Source organism: Eubalaena glacialis, chromosome 6, assembly GCF_028564815.1.
Source record: "Eubalaena glacialis isolate mEubGla1 chromosome 6, mEubGla1.1.hap2.+ XY, whole genome shotgun sequence".
NCBI lineage: Eukaryota > Metazoa > Chordata > Mammalia > Artiodactyla > Balaenidae > Eubalaena > Eubalaena glacialis.
This window is the reverse complement of record NC_083721.1, coordinates 16727352-16742306: the sequence shown is the minus strand read 5'-3', so window position 1 is coordinate 16742306 and position 14955 is coordinate 16727352. Positions and strand designations below refer to the sequence as shown.

General features: G+C 38.3%; 1 long non-coding RNA gene across 1 annotated transcript in view; it reads right to left on the bottom strand.

Annotated features, from left to right (window-relative positions):
- Positions 1–210: 210 nt before the first annotated feature.
- LOC133093186 (uncharacterized) overlaps positions 211–14955 on the bottom strand; it is a 121966-nt gene continuing 107221 nt past the window's right edge. The window contains exon 5 of the long non-coding RNA XR_009701248.1: positions 211–247. This is a non-coding gene — a long non-coding RNA (uncharacterized LOC133093186). The remainder of the gene's footprint in view (positions 248–14955) is intronic.

Here is a 14955-nt window from a genome sequence, read left to right as displayed (position 1 = left end):
GAAACCACGTGGTCCTGACATTTGCTGCTGTTCCTTCTTCTCTCTGCTAGCACCATATGCAAAATTTACAACCTGCCAGAGAGTACTCAACTTTGCTCCAGGGACCCTCTGGTGGTGAGAAACCTCCTTGGGGATATAATTCTAGACTTTTCACAAAAGCAAATTTCTCACCTTGAAGAAGTTTGTCAGCACTCAGGCTGCAAGTATCCAGGCAACTGTGAGATGAAGAACAAGGTTGGTCACAGGGCTGGAGAGAAAAGATGATAAGAATGTATGAATCAAATAAATGAGACCCATCACCCATTTGCCTAAGCTTAAGCACTGCTCTGACTGTAACACCGATTAGAAGAATTGTGAATAAAGAGAAAACTTATCCCCTTCTGGAGACTTACACTTTGTATTTCTCCTGACTGCCTGACACCCAGTTCCAGATCTATTCCTTTGCATCCCTGGCCACACTCAGAAAACTGTCCTTCTGCACCCACCACTCTGCTCAGTCTCCTCCAAACCACCTTCACCACAGGGCATCATGTCTTGTTGTTAGGAGAAAAACATTCGTCAGAAAATGCAAGTGACTTGTAACCAGACTTAACAGGTTCACCTTCCCAGAGGCATATTACATCTCAAAAGGAACATGTTGCCCCCAAGAAATGAGTTTCTAGTGCTGGGATTTGGGCTGAGATGTCTGGGAGCTCAAAGGTCTTCTCAGCACTTTGGAAATTATACTAGATGGTTTTTTTCCATAAACAGATACATTCAGCTCTAGGGTAGAGTTAGAATAATAGAAATCACATGAATTTAGGACGTTTGGGACACTGGTTCTGGTTCCCCAAAGTGAGAGTCAAGTAAATCATTTTACCTCTCCTCTTCCACGTATTCATCCATGAAGCAGGTCTCAGAATACCTACCTCAAAACACTTTCATGGAGATTATGAGGTTAATATGTATGTAAAAACATTTTACAAATATTAGTCACCTTCATTAATGAAATTTATTTTCCTCATTGACGTTAATCATTAGGGAAATACATCTCAGTGATTCTAACTTTTTAAAGGTTTCTTCTAAAGTAAGGGTTGGCAAACTTTGTCTGTAAAAAGTCAGATAGTAAACCATTTTGGCTTTGCAGACCATAGAGTCCCTTCAACTGTGAAACCCTGCTGTTGTAGGGGAAAAGCAGAGATAGGTGATACGTAAACAAATGGACATGGCTAGATTTTGCTCACAAGTCGTCTTTTGCCAATCCCTGATCTGAAGACAAAGTGCCAAAATAGGGATATATGTTCATTACAAATATGAAAGAGCCAAGGCATCTGTTTTGAAACTAATCATGCATTCTTCCATCTCTTAGACCAAACAATATACTTGACGGTACCTGTTTCCTTGACTTTCATCTTAGTCTCCACATAAACTAGTTCTCTAAGAAACAGCTCATAAGCAAAGAGTAAAGATGATGTGCATTCTTACATAAGTGCAATCTATTCTCCACTCCATGGTCCCATGCCTTGTGGGCAGGCCCCCCTGAAGTCAAAATGCCATTGGTAGCCCTGTGGAGGAGTGGCTTGCTGGACAACACTTTTCACTTTCTCACTCTGGGTAAGTGATAGAGAATAAGGCTCTGCTGAAGGAAACAGGAGCTTATGGCACAGGGTTTCTGATGCAAAGACTTCCAGACTGTGGCTCTCCTATTTTAGAGTAACTGAGTCCCCATCATCACATCCTGCATTTTGACCTTGCCAAATGCACAATTTCTAGGTGTTCTGACTATCCCTTTGGCTACCTGTCCTCTCCATTACCCCTTGCTCTGGAGCCACCACTGCAGAACTTCTGTCATTGTCTTTGCTCTAGCCAGCAGGGGTAGTACCCAAGGAAATATTAAACAGCAGCAGAATTATAATCCAAGTTATTTTTAGGTCACACTCCTCTGGAGTAGGTAGTGTCAAATCAGTGTGTCTACTTCAGCAACTCCTCAACAATTGCACATTAATTGTCAGGGTGTCTCCCACCTTTTGGCCTCTACCCTGTCCCCCTTGATCCTTCCAAACATTGGTTCCAGGCATAACCTCTCACCATGCTCATATAGGAAAACACACAAACAAAAATAAAATTTAAAAATCTCTCCATCTCTACATGTGTTACCATCATTAAGAGTCTACAATGCAGTATTATCTGGTATGTATCTCCCACAGGCTCAGATGTACAGCACTTTGCTTTCATTCACTTTAACCTTCTCTGTCTAAGAATCTGGATAAATGCTGGGGTGAAAGGCAGTCCATACAGACCCACACAAGTAAATATAAAGCCTGGGTCCTTGTGCTGTGACTTCTCTCTCTGGGCAATGTGGATAGCCAGGCTTGTAACTGTTCTACCTCCTGACCTAATCTTTCTCGAAGTTTCACCCATCTTTCCTCTCCAAACCCCTGCTGCTACCCAGACTTATTATCTATCACCTGGAACATTATCCTTCTAACTAATCTCTCTTGCATCTGTTTGCCCCATTTCACGTGCCCTCCACCATTAAGAATGTTTTAACTAAAGTGCCAACCTGTCTCTTCTTTCACAGGTGTGTGGCCTGGGGACCACCATCATCAAAACAAGCAGGAGAACTAGTTTAAATGCATATTCCTGAGCTCCACCCTTGGAAATACTGAATCACAGTCTAGGGGTGGAGCTTAGCAATCTACATGTCTTCATTTCTTAACCCTTCTCCTTCCCACTCTGTAATTCTCTTGTCTATTAAGTGTTAGAACCACTGGCTTAGAGGAAAAGAGCCCATCTCCAAAGATGACCTGGCCTTTTATTGCATGTCCACAAAGTGTCAAATTGGTCCACTCACCCTTTCTCCTACCCTCACAGGTCCAGTGGAAATGTGATAGAGCTGGTCATCATGGTAGCTAAATGTTTCTCCAGGTTTTTTTCTGGAAGCATAAGCTTGGACTCTCAGAGGTGCTGTTTGTTTTCTTGACTTTTGGAGGTGGGATTTTCCCTCCCACAAGCCCAGGCGCTAGACTACAGCCCCCAGCCCGTGCTTTCACACAGCTTCCACCATGTGGGTGAAAGTTGTCTAATTGTGGGAGGACATGGAACTTGAGGCATGAGCTGTGTTCTTCCAGCTGCACCTCTGTTGGCATCCACTGGGAAAGCTGGTGGTGGGAGGAGTGACTTCATCAAAACATTGCATCCCCTATCTCGAAAGCTCCTCTGACGGCAGGGGCAGGGTCTGCATACCTGGGAACCAGGTTTGTGACTAGCTCAATACACATTTGCTGTATTAATGAATCATAGAAAGAAGCAATCAATCAAGAAAGGAACAAATGAATAAAAAGCCCAGACTCGGGGAGAGGGTGGGCTGAATACCTTAAAAGTCATTTTTGTTATGCACAACAATGATTTCTTTTTTTAACATCTTTATTGGAGTATAATTGCTTTACAATGTTGTGTTAGTTTCTGCTGTATACAAGCATGATTTTTGACACAGTAATTCAACACATCTGCTTGTTAGTTTACTCTTTGGGAATGAGATTCTGGAAAAGATTGAGTATAAGAAATAGTATGAATTATACTCTCTGTCTGTGATTATTCCCTCTGTGATTTCACTATTAACCGAAGCCAATAAATAGTAAACTTCTCATTTATTCATTATTCCTACTGTTGAGATTATGATGAGGCTCCAACATAACAGCTTCCCTCAATCATCATTTTGGACAAACAGAACATTCTTTAGAAGCATATGGATGTGTGGGTGTGGGTGTGTGGTGCGTGGTGTGGGGGAAGGATCATGAAGCCCTGGAAAAATTAATACTTTGAAACTCAAAAAGCAAATTGCACCTATTTCAGCAAATTGGAAATTGATGGTGTGTAACTCTGAAGGGCTTCGCAGTAGCTATTATTTCCATCCAGGCTATTATTAACTGGTAATATTTTCTCTAGTAAACATTCAATTACCATAGCAACAGGAGTCATGTCATGTGGACACAAGCGCTCCCCGGCTTTGCCAGAGAAACGGATGGTGTTTTAAATGAACTTTAGAAAATGTAAAGAGACTTGCCAAAAAGTATTTTGGGAATACTAAATTCAATGTTTACTGGAGACAAAGGAAAGAAGAGAACTCTGATAAAGTGGAAACTTCACAAACTCTGCTTCTGTTATGTTGCACCTGGAACCTTCTCAGCAAGCACAGAAGTGTCTTTCCTCCAGTCTGAGCCAAACCCTCCGCTGTGCCCTAGGTATCATCCCATGTCCCCTCTCATGCACTTACTTACAAAGTCAAATACAGCTTCTAAATCCTCTAGTTTCAGTCTCTTCCCCCACTATGTCTCCCCATGGATATCCTTTAAATTATCATTTGTATTGACATGCAACATGCCTGAAAAACATAGCAAATCATGAGTACAGCACAATAAACTATTTTAAAGTGAACGAAAAACACACCTATGTACCCACTGCACAGTCAAGAAATAGAATAGAGCAATACCCAGAAAGTCTATATATACTCTAGTCTATATATTAGTCCCCTGACCTGAAAGGTAATCGTTAGGAGTTAATTTTCCTTGTGTTTGAAATTTATATAGATTGGCATTCATATTACACACTCTGTAGCATCCAGCTTCATCCACTCAAAAATATAGTCAGTAGAATCATCCATATTGTTGTATGGAAGAAAAGTATGTCCATTTCATTGCTCTATTAGTTTCCTACGGCTGCTGTAACCACAAACTAGGTTGCTTAACAGAAGTTTGTTGTCTCACAATTTTGGAAGCTAGATATCCAAGATCAAGGTGTCAGCAGGGCTAGTTCCTTGTAAAGGAAAATCTGTTCCTGTTCCATGCTCGCCTCTCAGCTTCTGGTGGCTTGCCAGCAATCTTTGGCACTTCAGGTCTTGTAGGTGTATCATTTTGTTCTCTGCCTTCATGTTCGTATGGCATTCTCCCTGTTTGTATCTCTCTATCTTCACAAGGCATTCTTTTTATAAGGTCACCAGTCATATTGGATTAGAGACCCAACCTACTTCAGTGTGACTTCATCTTAAATAATTATATCTGCAATGACCTGATTTCCAAATAAGGTCACATTCTAATGTTCTGAGGATTAGGACTCCAACATGTGAATTTGGAGGAGAACACAATTAAATCCATAACAAGTGCTATAAATTATTCCATTGTATAAATATACCACAGTTTATTTATTCATTCTACTGTTGTTGGATATTGGGTAATACCTAATTTGGGCTACTCTACAATGGGACCAGGGTCGATTCTTGACAAAATCAAAGAGCATGAAGTTTGCCTTTGACATTGCTTATTTCTTTGTGCTGGGCATCCCACTGTATATTTTCCTCCCTTCTCAATGTCTTTTTTCTCTACAGATTCTATCCTGTTCCAGCTGCTTAACAATTAATAACAATAAGGTTTGCTGATTTGGTCTTCAGAAGTTACACCTCTGTCCAAATTTCCCTTTAGAAGGAGATTCCACAAGACCAGAAATCATTTAAACTGAATGGAATGCCTCTCTAGACTTGAACTTCAGAATGTGGGAAATATTCAGAGGATGGTTGGCATGATTTTTCCCAAATCAAACAGGAAAACCCATGGAGACTTTCGTTACACAATAGGACCCACACATAGTGTGCTAGTAGATACCATGTGATAAAATGATAACAGGTACATCATTACTGCCTCAGTAATGCCACACAGAAAACATCCACTTCGACTATCCATAGCTTAAAACAACAATTATTTATTCTCACAGAACTGAGTGTCAGCTACAGTTTGGCTGAGCCAGGCTGGACTCCTGATCCAAGCTGCAGGATAGGTTCAAGTCTGCTCAACATTTTTTTTTTCTGGGGTCCAAATTTCAGAGGCAAGAAAGGCAAGGTTAGTGTGCAAAAACATTTCAAGCCTCTGTTCAATTCACCGTCTCAACCTCACCTCAATTCAACATCTAATTGACTAAGGTAAGTACCATGACCAAGTAAACAGAAGTGGGGCAGGGAGGTATATTCCTCCACGGAGATGAGGAGAGTGAATATTTGCTAAATAGTAAGGTAATCCACCACAGAAAAGATGAGAAATTTCTATGTTTAGATGACATAAGGTAGAGATAGAAACAAGCTGAAATTATTTGCCTCTGACTTGATGATTTTCTCAGATTAGCTAAGGATTTCTTAGACTGAATATCTTTCCTGATATTCAAGATATAATGGTGAGCTGACAAGATATAATGGTGATTGCATTAGTTTGCTAAGGCTGCCATAACAGATACCATAGACTGGGTGACTTAAACAATAGAAATTTATTGTCTCACAATTCTGGAGGCTAGAAGTCCAAGATCAAGGTGTTGACAGGGTTGGTTTCTTCTGAAGCCTCTCTCTTGGCTGGTAGATAACTGTCTTCTTCCTGTGTCCTCACATGGTCTTACTTCAGTGTGTGTCTGTGTCCAAATTTCCTCTACCTATAAGGACACCAATCATATTGGACTAGGGCCCACCCTAATGACCTCATTTAAACTTAATTACTTATTTAAAGACCTTATTTCCAAATACCATTACATTCTGAGGTACCAGAAGTTAGGATTTCAACATATGAATTTGGGAGGGACACAATTCAGCCATAGCAGTGGCCAAGAGCATAGGCTCTGGAATCAAAGAGAAGTGGATTTGAATCATGCATCCACCACTTTCTAACTGGATGACCAACTTTTCCAAACTCTCCAAACCCCAGTTGTCCCATCTCTAAAACTAGAGACAATAATATCTCCTCAGCAGATTGCCTTGCCATTGCTTTTAGGAGCAAATGAGATAATACACATAAATTACTGTCACAGTATCTGACACAGTATTATAAAACTCACAAATAATTACAGCTGCTGTTATTATATAACATTTAACATGTAATGCATTATATAACATATGATCGATTTATAAAATCATGTAATATAAAAATCCCCTTTCATCCCAATGAAAACAAGATACCTTCATTTGTAGGCCAGAAACAACCCCTAAATAATTTATACATTTTTATAACAACTTGTTCTTTTTAATTTTTAAAAAAACCACTTTCTTAGTCTTTCCCTACAAAGGTCTTCTGAGCCAGGTATGCACGTTATTTTGCAGCTGAAGAATGTGGGGCACATGGAAGTTTAGTGACTTGACTGGCAACACGGAGTTAGTGGAAGGTAAGCTACTACAAGAATCCAGTCTTTCTCTACAAGCTTGGCTCACAGATCTCAACTAAACTGACTTTACTCCTTTCTTTGTTTTGATGATCATATACAGTTTGATTGGAGAGTTACACTATAATTTCACAGTGATTACATGCCCCTGAAGATGATTTTGTAAGTAAATGTTTTGAAACCAAAGATAATCATTGTTATACGACCATAACCCTTTTTCTTACGCCATATTCTCCACCAAGAATTTAACCAAGCTAAAGTTACACTTCAGAGTCTCAGTAGCCTGCTCTGGGCTCTGTTCTGCAGTTCTGGAACTACAATGCCATCAGGCTATCTGGAGATGCATTACTGTTTTCTGGCCTCTGGGATAACCTCTATCTTTTCCACTTAAGCACAAATACAAAGAAAGCTGCCACAGTGCTCTCAACACGAAGGCTCTCAAACACAGCACGCTAAGATGAATCAGAACACAGGCCTTGCATAAGTCGTTCAAAAGTGGAACATCCTGTCCAGAAGCTCTGAAATGTGCTCCCAATATCTGGACATACCAAAGGTCCTCCTCCCTTTTTAGAAACTTCCTAATTGCTTGGCCACATTGTCTCCAGGAACATTGCCACGTTTGAGAATTCTCTACTCTAGGTTGGTAGCTCAGAGCTACCTCTACCTAATAACTCCAGAGGGTACCTCAGAATTGTGGCTTCCTGAGTTCTCTATTGACAAATAAAGCAATAAACTACAGTACTGGGTAATAGGGACCCCTGTTCTAGGTAGTCTATCTTTCCCGCATTTTCAAACCTGCCTGAAATTTTATAACGAGTGATAAAAATTTAGATTGTAGCCATTTATAGACCTACAGAGTGAATAAGCAATTCTTTACCCATAAGATTATCCTTCTGGCTCATAAGTCCCAGAGTAAAGAGCAAAAGAGAAGTATCTTGACAATTACATCTGCCTTTGGCATTGGACAATAAATTATATTTATCAGCTACCATTTTTCCAGAGTCACAAGAGAAAATGTGACACTTTTTTAAGATAATAACAAAAAAGGCTTACAGTTTACATTCCTTCAGTCTCTGTCACTTAGTTCTCAGAACCCTGTCTCACTCTTCTGTTGTCATGTGGTAAAACTCATCTGGAACACATAATGTTTATATTGATTTGCCTTTTTATTCCATTTTCACTGTTTGGTGTAAAAGCAAAGGCTTTCTGGGCTTAATAATGTTTTTCACTCATTTCGTGGCAATGATTTTTAGAAACAGAAATGATAGCAGTTTCCATATTCACAGTTCCCAATAAACTTGTCATCAAAAGTTCTCAAAGAGCTCTCATTAATCACTTTTAGTCATTTCTTCCATGCAAATGAAGAGGGCTAGAAATGATTTGAGCTGTGCTTGCAGTGGATTCAATGGCAAAATTTAAAATAATATTGCTTTTTTTTTTTTTCCAAAGAATTGAAGATGTCCCTCTATAATTCCTAGGTACTGATAACACTAGGGAATCTGACTTTCCTGAAGACAGGAAAATAAGGAGAATGCACCTCCTGTTTGAAGCAGGAAAAACAAGAAAAAGGAAAAAAAAAAAAAAAGCACCTTCTTTAGAACAGTCTTAGGAAAAGATATAATTTAAGTTTAACAGTTTATATTGTGCTCATTTGAATCCGGTGGATATTGTTTTGAACATTGAACTATTGAAATCAAGAGATGAACAATGGAGAGGATCAAAATTAAAAGTTAAATCCTTGCATGTGTGTGGATGTGTGTCTCTGTGTGTATTTTCTTCAAATGGGCAAACCAGCTTGTACTTTCTTTCATCTGAAACCTGCTTTGGCAAGGATTGCCCTTCCAGAACTTCAGATAAACTATTTAGGTGGGATTTCTGGATTGGTTGCTGGAAATGCGATCCCAATCGGCTCCCTGATTTCCTGTGTAACCTGGAGAGCTTAATCTCTGTACCCTGTTTCCTCATCAGTAACTTTATTCAAATGTGGTTGGGGGTGAGGGTGGAGTGGTGGGAAAGTCACACGGAGGTCAAGAGGGCAAAGGGAGAAACACAAGGGATCACTTTTTTTAAGAGTAGTAACATAGATTGCCTGAATATCTCATCAAGCCTTCATGGGCCACACATTTTTGCTGGGAGAATTCATTATAAAAAGCAAGAAAGAGAAAAGATTTTGTAGGTACATCTATCTATATATCCCAAAACTATTATAGCTCTTTAAACTTAGGCTATGGATAAGACATAGAATGAAGGTGGAGTGGTATATGTTTCTACATATCCATGACCCTCTCTCCCCAACTAAAGCCACTAAACCATCAGATTTGCAAGCAGAGAAGAGTCAGAATGTTATTTAAGTCAGTTTAGCTTTCTTAATGTGACTGTGAAACAGTGTTTTTCAACCCTGAGTGGGCAACAGAATCTCATCTAAATCTTTCAAAAAATATAAATGTTTGGCTCCACACTTATACTACTGAATCAGAATTTCTGAAATACTCATAAACCCCCACAGGTAATTTTGAGAAGTGGCCAAAATTGGGAAATATGTAGGCCTGAACAATTCTGATTTTTTTGGAACTCATAAAGAACATTCTAATCACTGATTGCTATTTTTCCTTACTCATTTTAAAAACATTAAGTAGGCATAGTCTGAATTAAGCACTTGAGTTTGTGTTGAATAGTTACAGTAGGTACTTTCCTGCCTAACACTGTCCAAAAATGTTATTTGTATTTCAAATTCCTACCACCCCACCATGTAGATCAGCAGAATCTTAGCCCTTGAAAATATCTTTCCCTGGGTCAAGGTTTCTCAGCCTTGGCACTACTGACATTTTAAGTTGGATGACTCTGTTGTGAGAGACTGCCCTGTGCATGATAGGATGTTTAGCAGCATCTCTGGCCTCTGTCTACTAGGTGCAGTACCGCACTTTCTCCCCCAGTTTTGACAACCAAAAATGTCTCCTTCATTGCCAAGTGTCCCCTAGAGGGAAGAATCAGCTCCAGCTGAGAACCACTGCCTTGTCTGAATGGAAGAAACACACAGCAATAGCATTACATTAAATATTTCTCACCCATCAAGCTTTCCTTGACTTGGGTCTTTCAGAACACTCAGGGGATCTTCCTGATGCTCTGGCATTAATGGAACAAGTTCTCCCTACTGCTACCACCACTTGTTTCATCCTTTAATTACCACCTCTACTCTACTATCCCTGCTGTCTCTACCAGGGAGAGGTAATTACTAACCACTAATCACTGCTCCATTCCACCATCTCTAGGGGCAATCATGGTGCTGCTAAAAGCTATTCTCCTTCCATAGACCTCTCCTATCCCCTCCAAGTTAAGTCCATCTCAAAGAATTAACTGCTAGAGGCTCTAGACATCAGGCATCACTGTGACCTTGGCACAGTAATTTTTTTTTTAACATCTTTATTGGAGTATAATTGCTTTACGATGGTGTGTTAGTTTCTGCTTTATAACAAAGTGAATCAGCTATACATATACATATATCCCCATATGTCTTCCCTCTTGTGTCTCCCTCCCTCCCATCCTCCCAATCCCACCCCTCTAGGTGGTCACAAAGCACCAAGCTGATCTCCCTGTACTATGCGGCTGCTTCCCACTGGCTATCTACTTTACATTTGGTAGTGTATATATGTACATGTCACTCTCTCACTTCGTCCCAGCTTACCCTTCCCCCTCCCCATGTCCTCAAGTCCATTCTCTAGTAGGTCTGTGTCTTTATTGGCACAGTAATTTGATGGACCCTGAAAAAGAGTGAATTGTCTTCCCTCTGAGGCATAATAACTATGTTTAATTATTTGTCATTGTACTTTTTCATTTCTTTTACCATATTCTCCCCTGAATAACTGAAGTAACAGGGAGGGCTTTCTTTATACAATCCTGGACAGATATAGTCTGAAACAAAGTTACTTGAAGCACTGGATAGGTTTTGTAAGTCAATAGTAGAAGCAAATGTCATGAAAGCCAAGATGGTACATATGCCCATTCTGGGACTCAAATTACATCCAAAGGATAAGAAGGTAAATGGGAAAGAGAAAATCTTGAACTGACAAAATTTAAATACTAAATTGATAAATGTAAAGGCACAGTAATTATTTCAACTTAAATTGGAAAATCGAATTTTCCTTGACAGTGGCAAGGAAGCTGTTATAGTTAGGCTTGGGTATAGAAAAGTTGTTTTAAAAAATATATTTCTGCAGGTGTGAATCTGTAAATGTTTAATGACAACCCCTACACCATTTTCACCCTGGACAAAAGCCTCTGAACTCCCCAAATGATCTTCCCACTTCTGCTTGAGCCGACAGTTTTTCCATTTCCCCCTCACTGGAAAAGCAATCTCAATTCTATGACAATAGGTTTTTTAGCTTTTTTGTCCAAAAGATTGGCAATACCATGTAAAACTTTTGAGTTCACAAAGTGCTTTCTTGTCCATTATCTCAATAATTATCTTCATTTTTCAAATAAGAATCAGGCAAAGAAAGATGAAGTAACTTACTCAAAGTTAATAAATGACAATTCTCAGACTACCATGTTGATCTGCTGATTTAAACACTGTGTACTGTACAATGTAGCCTGGTAGCTAAATATTCCAAAGTGCTTTCGGTTGACAGGAAATAATTTTATGAGTATCTTAGATTATAAAATAATTGAAGCAGAGGACCACCTTCCATGTTTGTTGATTTGCATCATTTGGTACATAACAAAACAATGTTGCAAGGGGCACAGATGGAAATGAGATCCTTGCAATGTTATGACAGCATCTTGGCTGGCTTCATAACAATCTATTTTATTTTATGTAGGCACCACTTTCTCTTGTCAGATCCCTGGCTTGACTTCCTTTTCATTCTGTGCTGTTTTTGCTGCTATAGATCTCTGGGATAAGCCTCATCATGTACTGAAAGCCTGTGTCCTGGAATGGTTTGTCTTACAGCCCAAATACTGACTATTCAAACCTCCCTGACCCCTTCCTCTAAAGGTCAGTACATAATGGAATCATTGTCGTTCATGCTCAGATGCAAATACTGTGTTCAGTTTTATATTCCATTCTAATGAATACGGTGAATACATATCATTCCTCTTCCTGTCTACACCCTTCCCAAGGATCTATAAAAAGGGAGGGGACAGGTGGGGTTTTCCCTTTTCTTAATCAGGTTTCCTGGAGTTTTCTATTGTTTCAAATGGGAATAGTCTACTAATAAGCAATTAATATTCTGAATTTATCATCTTATCACAGAAATTTCCAAATCCTTTCTGATAAATAGAAATCATTTTCCAAATGTTCTCAAGGGAAGCAGGAACATCCCTAACTACCAGTCTCCTGGTACAAGAACATTTGGTCATCCTAGCTCACAATTCTGATACAAAAATTTTCACCCAGTATAAAAGGCAACTGCTTAATATTAGTTATGACTAGGAAAATTCTGGGACAAAATACCATTAGTGATGCATTTTATTAACTGGATATTATTCTCATTCCTTCACTGCTGCCTATTTATGGAAACTTATGGGTAGGTGAATTATGCTAGTTACAACTATTAGAAAAACAAATTCTCTAAATAAAATTCTCAGTAAATTGAGTAGGAGGAGAGAAGAGAGAGAGGAGAAGGGGAATGTGAAAGATAAGAAGCCCATAATTATCATCAGTACAGAGTGAAATTATTACAGCTATAGATCTGGCTCCTCTTAAACTCTGGAGGCTTGGCAAAAAGATCTAAATCTGCAGGGTTTTTCCAATGAATGTGTAAATATAGTATGAATTGTCATTTCTATAAAAGCCCTTTGAGATTGTATGTGACTGTATTTTTTGCTGTTTAAGGCAATTTCATCTTATTCCGTGACTACCACCAGCTGAGGCTTCTTCCTTTGCCTTCCCCATAACCAAAGGTCTACCTGACATCTCTGCTCGAATGGTTCACTGGTACCAGAACCTCATATATCCCAACTGAAGCAATTCCTTTAAGTAAAATGGAACAAGCATCTGAAATTCCTAAACTTGACATATTTTATGTCTATTAAAAAATATGTTTGACAGGTGAATACAAAAGTAGAATATGCTAGGGACTTCCCTGGTAGTCCAGTCGTTAAGACTTTGGGCTTCCAATGCAGGGGGCGTGGGTCCGATCCCTGGTTGGGGACTGAGATCCCACATGCTGCAGACAAAAAAAAAAAAAAAAGTAGAATATGCTACTATAAAAAACTAAATTAACTATATGGGAATGAGGACATTAATACCTTAGTTAATATTATTCCAGTGTTTACTTGTTTTTTTGATTCTCCTAAAGGCATGAGTAATTATTAGGTTAAAAAAAAATGATGGTATTAAGTACCTTTATTCTAATCATAATGTGTTCCTATGACACCATTTTCCCCTAAAACTCCTGTGGGTCTTCCCTCCTTCTTCCCATCCTTATTTGCTTACCTATTATCCTTCATTTTATTTACTTTATTATTTAGGATCTTTAAGGCTCAATTAATTAAAAATATATGATCAACTATCTAAACAAACTTCTTTATTTTCAAAAACAAATATTGATCACCAGCCATTTAAAGATCAAAATATTCAATATATCAGAAAATAGACATTACTACAAGTGGGGTTATTTTTGCTTATTTGTAACACTTGGTTACTGTTCTAATCTAACAGTTCATAGTGATAATCTTTACTTTAAACAATCTCATAATGCTGTTAATGGTTTTATTTTTTACACTCGACCCATCCATAAAAGTACCTACATGACATTATAATTTAGCATTATTAGTGGTTAAATTCCAAGCTAAAGCACTCAATTAGAATGAGACCTCTGATTCTTGAATCAACAATTTTCATATGTTCTATTTTTAGAATGTATAAGTTATGTAGTCTGTGGTGTGTCCAATAGGGTGAACATGATGAAATGTATAAAACCTTACAAGTAAGAATGAGGCCCATTAGTCAAACTGTGCTTTTAATCTGTAAAAGCATTACATCATGAGTCATTTAGAGGAAAGGGTAGAGTTTCCTCTTGAATTCATTACAGCATGAAAAGTAACATTTAGAAGGTAGAGTGTACAAAATGAAATTGTACCTCTCAGGTATAAGTATTTTTCCCATGAGAAAGTACACCTTCTGTTTAAAAAGAGACCAACAGTATTCTTTCTCTAATTCTTAATGCAAAAATAACTGGAAACCTATGAGCTCATTAGTAAAATCTCTAGGACTCCTGATGCCAAAAAGAGGGAGTGAAAATCAAGGCTATATAAAAATATAGCAAAGAGAGATTGTTTCATTTAGGGAAATGGTATATGTAGGTTTTTTAACTTGAGTCTAGAAAGTTTTCTAGCAACAAAAAATTCCAGTCAAAACATATTTCTTGAAGAGTGCTGGGTAAATGAAATGGATGGCTTCTCTCACATTCTTATCTTATGATTTACCAACTTAATATTCAGGAATTTCCAAAATTTGTATCCTTGATTAAACATTAAAACACCTGAAAATTAAAATTTTAATGTAATTTTCTGTGACCTAAATTTATGTCTAAACTGTTTCTTTCTTGCAATAGTTTTTTTTTTTTAAAGATGGCAATAAGTAGGCCATAACATAAAAAACTAGTGGGCATCAGTTCTCTTCTCTTCCAACCAATATCCTAGCCTCTCAGTTTTCTCATTGTAAATGTAGAGTTTTACAAATCCTTACCTATTTTGCAATGTTACTCTGAGAATAAATTCAAGTGACGTATGTGAAAGAATTAGAAACCTGAGCTATATCAGGATCATGTAATGAATAGTTGAGAGAAT